Genomic DNA, 14,561 nt, shown 5'->3' on the forward strand with positions numbered 1-14,561 from the left:
GGCGCAGTGCGTGCTAACCAAGGGGGCGTGTGCATGTTGTTTCCTCCGACACATTGGTGCGGCTGGCTTCCGGGTTGGAGGCGCGCTGTGTTAAAGAAGCAGTGCGGCTTGGTTGGGTTGTGCTTCGGAGGACGCATGACTTTCAACCTTCATCACTCCCGAGCCCATACAGGAGTTGTAGTGATGAGACAAGATAGTAATTACTAGCGATTGGATACCACGAAAATTAGGGAGAAAAGGGGGTAAAATGTATTTATAAAAATAAAAAATGAAGGCAAGATCAGGTGGGACCATTCTAGCCAATAAAATGGCAGATATACGTGTGAATAACAGGCACAACTCCGATATAAAGTGTTTTTTTCTCAAAGTTGCCAGGATTATTCCCTGTACACCCGTAACAACCTAAGCATTACAAAACTTCTATTCGATCAAATAAGCCACGTGTAGCAAATAAGCCATTACATTTTTTGTTAACCAAATTCGACTGTATGTACTGTATGTACTGCAGTTTGCTCTTATTTGTATTTAGTGTAGTCATGTGATTGGTATTTCTGTAAACCACTTCTGTTCTTCATGTAGGTCTTGATTTGCTTCATGATGGATAATATGCCAACTATGAATAGAAAAATAAGCAGTTCAGTTGGGTAAACATTACAATGATAATACTGTGTCTAGTTTTGACGGATTTATAGTTAGATACATTAGTCGCGATGATAGGGTTGGAGCAAAAGAAACAAAAAAACTACAAGCTCTCCAGGAACAGGGTTGGAGAGTACAATATTCAGTACAAAAACATTCTGAAAAGTTTCAGATAGAAATACCACAAATAGAGCTGACATGATTCCCTATTCTGCATGTCAGAGATGCATGTTTGTTCTACATAGCATGAGTCTGTTGATTGCTTCTGGATCTCCAGCCCTCAAGGGTGTGATTGGTGTCAAACCTTTTCTCCAGCCCGAATGCTAACACACCTGATGAAATTATTTCCATTCCAAACTGAAGATCATGTTGATTATTGGAGTCAAATCTCACTCGGCAAAAACTGGCTAAATCAACGTTGTTTCCACGTGATTTCAAAAAGTTTTATTGTTGTTTTTATGTGATTAAAAGAAGGTCAAATGTCCTATGAAATAACTAAAAATGCCATGGGTGTCTGTACCACGCTGTAGTGGGCCTACAACACAGTCTGCAAATTTCCATTAAATCTGGAGAGAAACATAATGGGGAAGTATTTAAATCTGCTTTAAGGAGCTAGACATGTGCCTGCTGAGAATGTGGTAATATTAGGAAAAAACTTAAATATAACGTTCTTTAAATGTTCTGAGGACCTCCAAGACAAGGTAAAATGTGTTTTGCATGAACATCAATGGATATTATGTTAAACCTAAAACAATTATGCTATTATCGTCATAAAAACGTACTTATTTGGAAATTGTGGAACATTGTGCAACATTGTGGGAATGTTCTGTGCAACTTTCGTTAATATCACAAAATTATTTGTTCAACATCCGAGACAACTCCCATAACTTAATTAAATGTTCTAGGAACCTTTAAAGAATTCAGAAAGGCTGTTCTGTCTACATTCTTGCAACATTCAAACATTATCTGAATGTCAGGATAGTTTTAGTGTTTTTGGAACCTACCTTTGTAATAGCTGTCGCTCTCCTCATCCTCGGATGAGGTGAGGAGAGAAGGATCTTCTGACCAAAATGCGGAGTCAGGGAAATATGCCATCTTTATTTATTTACAACGATAACTGATGACACGAAAACAAACAAAACACTTTCAACAAACTACAAAATAAGAAAACGACGTACACGCAACCTGAACATAAACTTACATGGACAAACGTAAACTCACGAACAGGAACGGACATCGAAAGGAACGAACAGCCAAACAGCTCCAAAAGTGAATACATCTAACATAACAAAGACATCACAGGAGACACTCACCCACAAACACACAGTGATAATGCCCTACCTAAATATGACTCTTGATTAGAGGAAAATGCAAACCACCTGCCTCTAATCAAGAGCCATACCAGGCAAACCGAAACCAACATAGAAACAGATAACATAGACTGCCCACCCATAACACATGCCCTGACCAAAAACACATAAAAACTAACATAAATAGGTCAGGACTGTTACAACCTTGTCATATCTCCACAAAGTTCCCACAACCTAAAGAAATGTTTTAGGAAATTTTAAAGAACATAACAATGTGTTCTGGGAATGTTCTTGCAACATCAGGTGAATGTTTCTTACAACCTAATAGAAACATTGTAATAATCAGGCCAACTGGACATTTTTTGTGTTTTGGGAACATACTGTATCTTTTGTGATGTCCCCACAATGTTCAGACCAGACTGTTCCCACAACCTACTTAAACATTCTGGGAACCTTTAAAGAACAGACGAAATGTGTTCTAGGAATGTTCTCGTAACATCAGGTGAATATTTTATACAAACAAATCTCTGAAGCTGGAGTCTTATATCTCCCTCTAACTTTAAGCATCAGCCGTCTGAGCAGTTTACTGATCACTGTACCTGTACACAGCCAATCTGTAAATAGCACAACTGACTACCTCATCCCCGTATTATTACTCACCCTCTTGCTCTTCTGCACTCCAGTATCTCTACTTTATTCTTTTTTCTTTATGTTGTGTTATTGACTGTACGTTTGTTTATGTGTAACTGTGTTGTTGTTTTTGTCCCACTGCTTTGTTTTATCTTGGCCGGGTCACAGTTGTAAATGACAACTTGCTCTCAACTGGCCTACCTGGTTAAATAAAGGTGAAATAAATGTAAAAAAAATTGTGCACAACATTGTAGTGAATGGTAGGATAACATTTCAAGGATATTTAATTTAAAACACATTTCTGAATGTAGAGATGTTATCATGCTAATGTTAGATAAAACCCTAACTATAACTTAATGGAAATCTTAGCTACTGCTCGGGGAATGTTCCCGGTTTGCTGGGATGTCTTTACCCTCCCTGGAGAGGGGGAAAGCGAGAAAGGGGGAGATATGTTAGAGTATGTGTCATTGTACATGTGTATAAACTAAAAATAGTATATCTCTGCGAAAACACAACCTCACACAGATGCAGTTTTGCCAAATGTGCTTCTGCATTCATGTATTGGTGTAGGTCTGTGATTTCTCTCATGACCCATCTACCCATCTCTGGAAGTGTACTTCCCATCTCGTTCATGTCACCTCTCTCCCTTAGACCCAGCACTTCATTGTTCTCCAGTGAGACGAGGTGGCGATACTGGGGAGCTGCCCTTGGTCTCATTGGTCAAACAGACTGCAACCACTTCTCATTGGCCAGACAGACTTCAAACAATTCCCGCTGCCGGAAGTCATCCGGAGGCTCCCCTTCAGAGAAACACTGAGTGTGAGAGATTGGGGGAGAGCGGGGTGGAGAAAGAGGGGAAGGCAAAGGGGATAGATGGGAAAGAGTGAAAATGTATATGATTTTATCAGTAAGGTATACCAGTATCAATACAGGTATTCCGTCTGGAAATGGAGTGCTTGTCGAGGCAAATAATGCATTACTAAACCTTCTGGCAGCGGAGAGGGGAGAGTACTTGGAAATAGAAAGCACTGTTCGACATGTTCCTGCACGGCGTCTCGGTGGGGGTTAAGGACGAGCTTGCTGCTCGGGAGGTACCCACGGATCTTGACTCCCTCATCGCTTTGACCATCCGCATCGATGAGCAATTGTGGGAACGACGTATGGAGAGGAAATTTGATTTCGCTCCCACGTCCAGGGATTCCACCTCGCCTCAAGTCAACCCGGAAGTCCCCAACTGTCCTGTTGCCGAGAGCACCTGAGGTTTCCCGACCTTCCTCGAGAGTCACCGAAGATGGTCGGGGCACTGTTTCCTAAGCCTATGCAACTAGGCAGAGCTGGGCTGTCACCAACAGAACGGCAATACAGGATCAACACAAGGAGCTGTCTGTATTGTGGGACTTTTGGTCATTTTGTGTCATCTTGCCCGGTAAAAGACCAGGCTCACCGGTAGAAGCGAGTACTCTGGTGGGCCATATGGAGAACTTTTCTGCTTCCCTGACTCGCACCCCTTTTCATGTCATTCTGCTGTGGCGAAATCAGTCCAAATCTCTCCAGGTCCTCATTGACTCTGGGGCCGATGAGAGCTTTTTGGACGACACACTGGCTTCCGAGCTGAACATCCCCATTCAGCCCCTCTCCATTCCCGTGGATGTTAGAGCACTGGACGGGAGCTCTATTGATCAGGTCACCCATAACACCACTCCCATCAACCTATGTGTGTCTAGGAATAACACCGATGCCATTCAATTACTACTCATTAAGTCCTCCCAGATTCCAATGGTTTTGGGATTCTCCTGGCTCCAGCCACACAATCCCCTCATCAACTGGTCTACGGGTGCTATCATGGGCTGGAGTCCGTTCTGCAATTGTCAATTGTCAGAAGTCAGCGCAACCTGCCCCGGGACGTCTTCCTGGGGGCTCGGAAGTTGCTACGGACGTCTCCGCCGTTCCCGCGGAGTACCAGGACCTCCGGGAGGTGTTCAGAAATTCCCGGGCCAATTCCCTTCCGCCGCACTGCCCCTATGACGGCGGGATTTACATTCCACCCCGGGGATGTCTGTACTCTCTGCCGAGACCAGAGACCAAGGCTCTGGAGACCTACATTGGGGACTCCCTAGCTACAGGATTTATCCATCCCTCTTCCTCTCCCGTTGGCACATGTTTCTTCTTCGTGGAGAAAAAGGACAAGACCCTGCGTCCGTGCATTGACTAACGTGGACTCAATGACGTTACTGTGAAGAACCGTTATCCGCTACCACTCATTTCCTCGGCCTTCGAGCCGCACTAGGGGGGCCACTGTTTTCTCCAAGCTGGATCTACGACACGCCTACCACCTGGTGCGTTTACGAGAGGGCGGCGAGTGGAATACCGCTTTCAACACGGCCAGCAGCCACTACGAATATCTGGTCATGCCCTTTGGTCTCACCTGCCGTGTTCCAGGCTCTGTTGAATGATGTTCTCCGTGACATGCTGAACCGGTTTGTCTTCGTCTACATTGATGACATCCTCATCTTCTCCCGCTCCCCCACAAGAACACATGCACCACGTCCAACAGGTTCTTCAGCGCCTTCTGGTGAACCAGTTGTTTGTTAAGGTGGAAAAGTGCGAGTTCCATCACTCCATCATTCCCTTTCTGGGCTACATCATCTCTGCTGGGAGTGTCCAGATGGATCCCGAGAAGGTGAGAGCGGTGGTGGATTGGCCTCAGCCTACATCCAGGGAGCAGCTGCAATGCTTCCTGGGGTTCGCCAACTTTTATTGCCGCTTTATCCGGGGTTACAGCACCCTGGCCTCCCCCCTTTCTGTAGAAATGGTAAGTCAACTCAGGTGTCTAGGATTCTAGGATGTCTAGGATTCAGCTGGGATTCTTACGAGCTGAATGTCTCTCTAGTTGATAACGTTGGCTAAGTAAGTCAATGCAATATATAGCTAGGTACGTCAAAAGAATTACTAAATAACTGGCTAGCTAGCTAATGTTTCAACCCTTAATGCTAGCTAATGTTTAGTTAGTTAACGTTCGCTGACATGCTAGCAGGAAGAAGTGAGGCTAACTAGCAAACCTACAGTTGTTAATAATGTCCATGTTAAGTCAAGCTAACATAGCAGGCGTAGAATAAATGCCTGAAACTACCTGAACCACATTCTGGTCATGACAATATAAAAAAAACTGTCAGGGGAGGTTCCCTTCTGCACTATTCAACCACTTCAGTAAATGTGAAGGAGGAGTTCAAATGGAGGGCTGCATTGTTAATATTCCGGATGTAAACTTCAGACATCAAGCTAGCAAATGTGCCTTAGCTAACTGCTATATGTTTCACTGTAAACAGCGAGGCTCACGTCCAAAAGCAGAGGTCGTTCACAGGGTCTCTTCCTTTCCCCCTGAAAACCAGCTTTTTGCCGATCTCTGAGGGTGGTGTTATGTTGACCGATACGTCACCACCATCTTTGCCGAAGGTCACAAGGATGTGTAGCTAGCTAGCCAGCTAACTAGCTAGCTAGCTTACAAATGGTACAGTGTCCGCTACATATATCTAGTTAAGGTAGCTACAACATTACACAACAGATAAAAGGGAAATACACCCAGGGTCCTCATTGCTCTTTGCTGATTGCTCTTATTGTGGGCTGTTATCTGTGGAAAGTCTGTCTCACGCCGACACACTGTACGTAAAGAACATACATAGAATATAAACTGACACAATTACACTGTTGTCCCTGTTATCACAGCTTCCGTGAACCCCCCCCCTGATAATTAATTTTAAACTACATTTTAAGTGAAAGATTTATGTTTATGGTTAAAGTTTATGTCTGAAGAAATGTCTGTAAGAAATTTATGTCTGTAAGAAATTCCAAAGTTAATTTGACCTAGGTTTTTCAGCATACGCAGCTTCACAACTTGTTAGTGCATAGGTCAAATTATCTTTTGAATTTCCTGTCTTTTCTGCTTCAAACAAAGCTAAATATTTCACTTAAAATGTAAAAAAATGTTATTATAAAACAAATACAAATAAATATTGCTTGAGGGCGCCAGACACTTAAATTAGCAAAATAAATATGAAGGCTTTTAGGTTAGCCAGCACTGGTTTCATGTTATTAAGACTGCTATAGATACAAAGCATATGCAAGCTGTCCAATTTCATATCAAATCAATAATAATCATTTCACTTTCCTTAAAAAAATTGCAGGTTTAAAGCAAAAGACAGAAAGGCCAGCACACTGAATATGCTCCCAATTTACCACCTTTATTGACAATGTTTCGATTCAACACACATTTTGTCAGGTCAAGAAGACCGAGTGATCCAATTCCCATGTATACAGTGCCTTAAAGTATTCATACCCCTTGACTTATTCTACATTTTGTTGTGCTACAGCCTGAATTCAAAATGGATTAAATAGATTTTTTTCTCTCTCACTCATCTATATTTGTGTCTGTTAGAAAGCAGAGTGAACCAGATTTTCCTGTATGATTTTGCCTGTGCTTAGCTCTATTCCGTTTATTTTTATCCCCCCAAAAAACTCCTGAGTCTTTGCCAATGACAAGCATACCCACAACATGATGCAGCCACCACCTTGTTGAAAATATGAAGAGTGGTACTCAGTGATGTGTTGGTTTTTCCCCAAACATATATTTTTTAAATTTAGGACATAAAGTTTTTAAAAAAGCCACATTTTTTGCAGTTTTACTTTAGTTCCATATTGCAAACAAGATGCAGGTTTTTGAATATTTTTTATTGTACACAGGCTTCCTTTTTTCACTCTGTCATTTAGGTTAGTATTGTGGAGTAACTACAATGGTGTTGTTCCGTCCTCAATGTTCTCCAATCACAGCCATTAATCTCAGGCCATGCAATTTATTATGTGACATGTTGCTGCTCCTGTAAGCCCGTTGGTGTCTGAGAACGAGGGCGAGGCTAAAGCTCTAGCCACATTGTCCCGTTTTGATCCACTCTCCCCACTGTCAACCGGTGATGCCAGAAGGGATGTCCGTTCAATACAGTTCCAACTGGAGGCGGAAGAGAGCCCAAATGAGGCGAGAGAATCTCCAGTTGGAGATGTGTAAACTTGAGGCAGAAAGAGAACAGCGGCAGTTGGAGTTCAAAATGCGCCAGATGGATCTGGAGGCAGAGACAGCGAGGCTAGCCTCCGTTCCTGCTGTGCCTGCTAGTGAGGCGCCCTCACAAGCTGTAGCTTCCAACACTTTTGACATTAGTAGGCAGATTGCCTTGGTACCTTTGTTCAGAGAGTCAGAGGTTGACTCAAATTTTTGTGTTTTTGAACGTATAGCCGTAGCATTGAAATGACCTGAAGAGGTATGGTGCCTATTGCTTCAGTGTAAATTAACTGGTAAAGCCCAAGAGGTTTTGTCAGCGCTACCTCTTGAAGACAGTTTAAATTATGAAGTGGTCAAAGCTACTGTTCTTCGCGCCTATGAGCTTGTGCCTGAGGCATACCGACTGAGATTTAGATCTCATAGAAAGTCTTCTAGTAAGACTTATGTGGAATTTGCTAGAGACAAGGGAAATCTGTTTGATAAATGGCATGCTGCTAGCAAGGTAACTGATTTCAACTCTCTCCGGGAGTTAATCTTGTTGGAAGAGTTTAAAAATTGCTTACCCGAATGCATTGTAGTTTACCTAAATGGACAGAAAGTATCCTTCCTGTCAGAAGCGTCTGTGTTGGCAGAGGAGTTTGTGTTGACGCAGAAGAGCGTATTTTCGGCTCATACTGAATTGCCACTGAATTGCCTACTTTTAGTCCTAGTCGGCCAGCAGTATATCAAGCACGCCAGAAAAATGAGCGTCCCTGTTTCTATTGTCATAAGGTGGGACATATGATAAATGATTGCTTCCTGCTAAAACGCAAACAAGGGATGCCTCTTCGTGGCACGCCGCCAACAGGTGTTGGGCTAATTCGTACGGTTGTGAGGTCTGAAACGAAACAGTAGCCTCAGGGTAAATGTAGTTTGAAAGTCACAGTCCACGACCGCAGTTAAGAACCATTCATTTTCGAAGGGTTTGTGTACCTAACGAATGATGAAGCATCTCAGCGTCCGGTTAAATTCCTTAGAGATACTGGTGCTGCGCAGTCGTTTATATTGTCTGATGTGTTGCCCTTATCTGAAAATACCTACTGTGGTTCCAGTGTGTTAGTTCAGGGTTTGAAATGGGTTTTGTCCCAGTGCCATTGCACTTTGTGAGTGTACACTCTGAGTTAATCAATATTCAGAGTGGGGGTACGTCCTATGTTGCCAGTAAAAGGTGTGACCTTTATAATGGGTAACGATATTGCCGGAGGAAAGGTAGTACCCCGTATTAGAAGTATTGGATAAAAGTGACCACTCTCTCTCTCTCTAATGAGCTGGCACAGAGTTATCCACACGTGTTCCCCACTTGTGCTGTCACTCGTGCTCAGGCACGACAAGTGGGTGACATGATAGATTTGTCGAACACTGTTTTGTTCAAAGAGTTTGATCAAGAGGATGGGCTGTGTGCTACCTCTGAGGAGCTGATCACCTCTGACAAACAGCCCAGGGAAGAATCGAAGGATATTGAACGTATTGCTGATGCAATACAGTTACCAGTCACTCGTGAGCAGCTGATTGCTAACCAAAAGGTTGACCACAGGCTTGCTAAATGTTTATTTAGTGTTGTCTCATTGGAAGAGGTAAAGAAGAAGAACGTGGCTTACTTCATTGATGGTAATCTCCTCATGCGTAAATGGACATCCCATGTTGACGAGGGCAGAGATTGGAATGTCTTAAAGTAATGATGGACTCCCATTTCTCTTTGCTTATTTGAGCTGTTCTTGCTATAATATGGTCTTGGTGAAATGGACTTTTACCAAATAGGGCTATCTTCTGTATACCCCCCCTACCTTGTCACAACACAACTGATTGGCTCAAACGTATTAAGAAGGAAAGAAATTCCACAAATTAACTTTTAAGAAGCTACACCTGTTAATTGAAATGTATTCCAGGTGACTATCTTATGAAGCTGATTGAGAGAATGCCAAGAGTGTGCAAACCTGTCATGAAGGCAAGGGTGGCGATTTGAAGAATCTTAAATATAAAATGTGTTTTGATTGTTGAACATTTGATTCCATATGTGTTATTTCACAGTTTTGATGTCTTCAATATATTTTACAATGTAGAAACGAGTAAAAATAAAGAAAAACCCTTGAATGAGTAGGTAGTATGTTTTTTGTTGTTGTTGATTAAAACAAATACTTTTAGACCTTTGCTCAAATAGTATTTTACTGGGTGACTCACTTTTACTTCAGTCATTTTCTATTAAGGTATCTTTACTTTGACTAAAGTATGACTATTTAGTACTTTTTCCGTATGTGTGTGTGTGTGTGTGTGTGTGTGTGTGTGTGTGTGTGTGTGTGTGTGTGTGTGTGTGTGTGTGTGTGTGTGTGTGTGTGTGTGTGTGTGTGTGTGTGTGTGTGTGTGTGTGTGTGTGTGTGTGTGTGTGTGTGTGTGTGTGTGTGGAAAGGGAGGGGGGAGGGAAAGTGGAGGAGGGAGGGATCAGGGAGGGAGGCAGCAACACAGTGGGAGGACTATCCCATGCCAGAACTTGTGGCGGCTGCAGCGGCTAGCAGCCTCGACTGACTGGAGGAAGTGTGTTGAGGGTTGATGGGAGCAGAGCAGCAGTTCAGGCACAGAGCAGAGCTTCCATTTTAACACGGCCAGCAGCAGCCAACAGCCAGTAGTAGGAGCCAGCAGCAACAGCCTGGGAGGGAGCAGCAGTGGGGGCAGCAGAGCCGGAACAAAGTGAGCTCACAGAAGAAGTGTCTCTAATCACCGCATTCCAGCAGAGGAGAGCCAGTCAACTTCCTCTAAGCCTGTGTGACGGGCTGAGAGCTATTTTACTCGTCTTCACCTGGACTGGACTTTACCCACCTCTCCCTAGCAGTGTCTGACTGACGAAGGATTTTAAAGAAAGAAGGAAAATAAAGTAACTTTCTTTGGATTTAAAACGGTAAGGTTTGGTGTTTTGAAGTTGTTTGTAGTGCTATACTTGCAGGGGAGCTGGTTTTAGTGTTGTGCTAGTACATCAAAGTAGTTCTGGAGTAGTTTCATGGAGTCTGGGGAAGTTTTAATCTGTGGTTCAGGCACATTTCGAAGAGGGGAATTAATTCAAAATACCAGGCGGAATTCAGAACAGAGAGAGAAGTGGGTCATTACCGGTGTCATTCAAACTACAAGCAGTGTGGTTGTGATTTGTTTGAATTCGACAGTGAGTGTAGTTCATTAAGAACCATGATCTCCTCATCAAGCTTTGGCTGCAGCTTTTCACACAGTGAGAGAATTGCGCAACTGTAAATGTCCTATTTGTTGAGCCGTCTTTTGCATTGGTTTGGGTCTCCATGCTTTTTGGGGCTTTGCTGTGCTGGAGACCTTTATAATGTGAAACATATGGGGCCATTCCAGAGGTAGCATAGTCCTCACATAGCTCTATGAGTCTTGCATTTAAAAACACCTTTTTTTTACCTCTTTTGTTGAATGGCTGGTCTACTGGGGAAAGAAAAATATGGTGAGAGACAGAGAGAGAGAGTGAAAGAGAGAAAAAAACAAGTTAAACTCTTCAAGCCACAGCTGCTATGTGGTATTCGAGGCCTCAGGCCCATTGTTGATGACATGTACAAGAGTCCCTCTTACCTCACATAGGCTACACCCTCCCTCCTTACCGGTGTCTAGATCCCTCCCCTTTATCTCCTTAAATGCTGGATCCAGACACACACACCTGCATTTACACCTTCGTATCTATAAAACAATCAGAAGAAAAGCTCTAATGCATCATGAACACACATTAGAACACACACATCAAGATGTTTTCCAACTATCAGGTGTGAAATGTGAAACGAGTGTAGAAAGAAGTTATAAAACACATGAGTTCTCTTATCTTCTCTGTCTCTCTCTCTCCTTTGATAAAAAGGCGGCAATTACAAAAACGCATCAGTAGGACCACGTGGTTTGGACAGGTGGGTTGGCAAATGTCTGGTGTGTGTGTACAGCAAGCTGAGCAGAACAGGGCATTCTGTTCTTCACACGGCACAGACTGACTGTAGGTCTGAGGGCTGCTGGGGCAGTATAGTGTGTCACAGAAATGAAAGTTATCTCTTTTGTAGCCACACAGCACACATATGTAAGCCATTAGCTAGAGTGAAGAGAAGGAAAGAGAGAAAGTAAGTGAAAGAGAGGGATAGAGAGAGAGAAGGAGGAGAGATAAAGTGGGAGTGTAATTCATTTTGGAACACATTCCTCTATGACCTTGGGAACGAAGGCGGTAATTAGGTGGTGCTTTAGGAGCCTGGTGGGTGCTGCTGTCACACACAGATTCACCCAGAGGCAGGGAAGCAGCTCGCTTTTATTTCCCTTCAAAAAATCCTGTGAAGTTGAGAGACAACTACAGTATATGTGTAATTCCAGAGTCACAGAAGAAACCGTCTAAAAATATCCCCTCTTCTCCGATTCCCCCTCCCACAGATTTTTCCCCAACAGATTCTACAGAATTATTTATTTAGCTTCTTCTGTGTTTTTTAAATATCTTTTATTTATTTATTGTTATGTTAGTTAACCCCTCCCTCTTCGGAGGACAAATATATATATTTATTTGTTGTTGCATTTTTGCTACATACATATACATTTTACCTATACATTTTACATACTCTTTTAACATATACATTTTACATACATGGTACTTTTATATATAACAATAATACATTACCAAACAAACTCTTTAATCCCAACCCTCAGCCACTCTCAGCCCACCCCACCTATCACCATAGACCGCCCTTGTTTTGGGGTCCATGTGCCATATATTTTTCAATTGTGCTGTGATTATTTACAACATTTTGGAATCTTTCTAATCGTATATTATCCACAGATTGTGAGCTAAAGATGAAAACCTTTCCTACGAGTATTATTATATTATTTATTGACTGGCTATGGCATTCCTAAACCTGTGACCAGAAACAAGCTACATAGGGACAATACCAGAATAAATGATCTATTGATTCTGTCTCTTCGCAACAAAATCTACGAACTTGAGATTGTTGTATGCCCCATATATATATATATATATATATATATATATATATATATATAGCATTCTGTTGGTGGCAAGAATTGTATATAATAATTTATATTGAAAAACTCTAATTGTTGAGTCAAGTGTTGTTTTCTGTATCAGTTCATAAACCATGTGCCATGGAATTGGTACATCGAAAATCTCTTCCCATTTACTTTGCAGCATGTATGGCGTAGCTGTCAACATTTCTGTCCTCAGGTGAAACTGGTATATTTTTCTATTCATACCAGTTCCTTTCAGACAATTTGTCTTTAATCTTTAATATATGGCAGGCAAACAAGTTCCCCACCTTCTCCCTTTTCCACTTGCCTCCTCCATTTTTGTGCTAATGCTGTAATCAGTTGGTTGTAAATTAGGATTGAGCAGATATTCCCATATATTTTCGACAGCTGCATATGTGACATAACTCCTCCGTTTCTATTCATAATATTATTAGTAAATATAATTTTAAAAAATTACGTTTTTTCCATAAAGAATGTTTTTTTATTAATCAATATATTTGAGTTTAACCATAACATTTGTTGTAATATTTGTTCTATCTTTTCTTTTCTGATTCTTCTGTGTTGAATCAGGGTCAAAGCCACAGTGCAGCTTTTTTTTTGCAACAGATTCCTCGGTTTTGTTTATTTCGGTTCTTCGTTGTTGAATGGGCATCAAAGCCACAGTGTAAACCTATCGAGCGAGACAGGAAACGGGCAGAACAAACTGTGGCCTATTCTCTTCTCCCCAAAGCTACTTCATCCACCCACCCAGCCTGTCATGTCATGGTGGGAGATGTTATCCCTTCTACTGTTTGAAGCGTGCTGCTGCTTTCTATATATGCCAAGTTGTCTGAGTGACTGATGGGATTCAGGGCGGGTTATTAGATGGCGTCCAGATTGAATGCTAAATACCTTCAGGAGCCCACAGTCTCAGCAAACTAGCCGTAGGAAGGATAATTGATATACTGCACCACAAGCAAAGAACATGCAGTGCTGAGTTGAAAAGCTGAACTTCATCCATTCACAACTATAGCTCACCCCCCCCCCCCCCCCCAAACACACTGACTCCCAGAGAGACAGTAGGCTCTGTGTGGCTGGTTTATACATTGGTCCACAGCATGGCCAAGTCCTCCCATGCTGAGCTGTACTGAGTCATATCCCCCCTGCAGAAATATCACATTAGTTTCCCTATTTCTTTTCTAAATAGAAGTATGGCATGTTTGACTCATTCATAACATACCAACCTTAGGCCATCGTGGAAAGGCTGACTTTGTACTTTATTGACTATAGATTTGGGTTTTGTCAATATTTGGTAAAGAGAGAACTGGGAGGCTTCAAGTGTTGCTTACATTGACTGCGCTCCTTTTCACCGCAGGAACATATTTTTGGTTTAATGTGACCATGGTGAATTCTAACTAACGCCAAAATGGACGACACTGCCACAAACTACCCTTACAAAAAATATTGCAGTATAACTGCAAATATTGCATCCAAAATAACACCGTTTTTTTACTGCAGTAATTTTGCAGTGTAACTGCAGTTAGAGTGCAGTGTGACTGCAGTTCAACTGCAGTACACTGCAGTTATTCTGCAATTACTGCATCCAAAATATCACAGTCGACTGCAGCTACTGCACTTTTACTGCAGTTTCAAAACGGCAATATTTTTTTGTAAGGGTGTCAATCATGAACCAAGACCAGCCAATAAGAACAGTTCTAAGTTTGATGTTTTGAGTCAAGGAAAGGGGGGAGGTTGTTGGCCATCAGGTCGCCAGGGGCGGACTGGGACAAGAATTTAGCCCTGGCATTTTTACCACACCAGCCCACATCGCAGCGTGCCGCAAACTCACACACACCCAATACACCCTACACAGGCATTAGCACTGACACATAACATTGGCAGTACAATACACA

At 42.3% G+C, this 14,561-nt stretch overlaps 1 protein-coding gene across 1 annotated transcript in view; it reads left to right on the forward strand.

The window, feature by feature from the left end:
- The first annotated feature begins 10,152 nt into the window (after nucleotides 1–10,152).
- The window catches only part of LOC129823630 (tensin-3-like), an 83,907-nt gene continuing 79,498 nt past the window's right edge, over nucleotides 10,153–14,561 (forward strand). Inside the window, exon 1 of the mRNA XM_055882486.1 lies at nucleotides 10,153–10,555. The gene's annotated coding sequence lies outside the window, so the exon portion shown is untranslated. The remainder of the gene's footprint in view (nucleotides 10,556–14,561) is intronic.

This window comes from Salvelinus fontinalis, chromosome 26 (assembly GCF_029448725.1).
Source record: "Salvelinus fontinalis isolate EN_2023a chromosome 26, ASM2944872v1, whole genome shotgun sequence".
Taxonomy (NCBI): Eukaryota; Metazoa; Chordata; class Actinopteri; order Salmoniformes; family Salmonidae; genus Salvelinus; species Salvelinus fontinalis.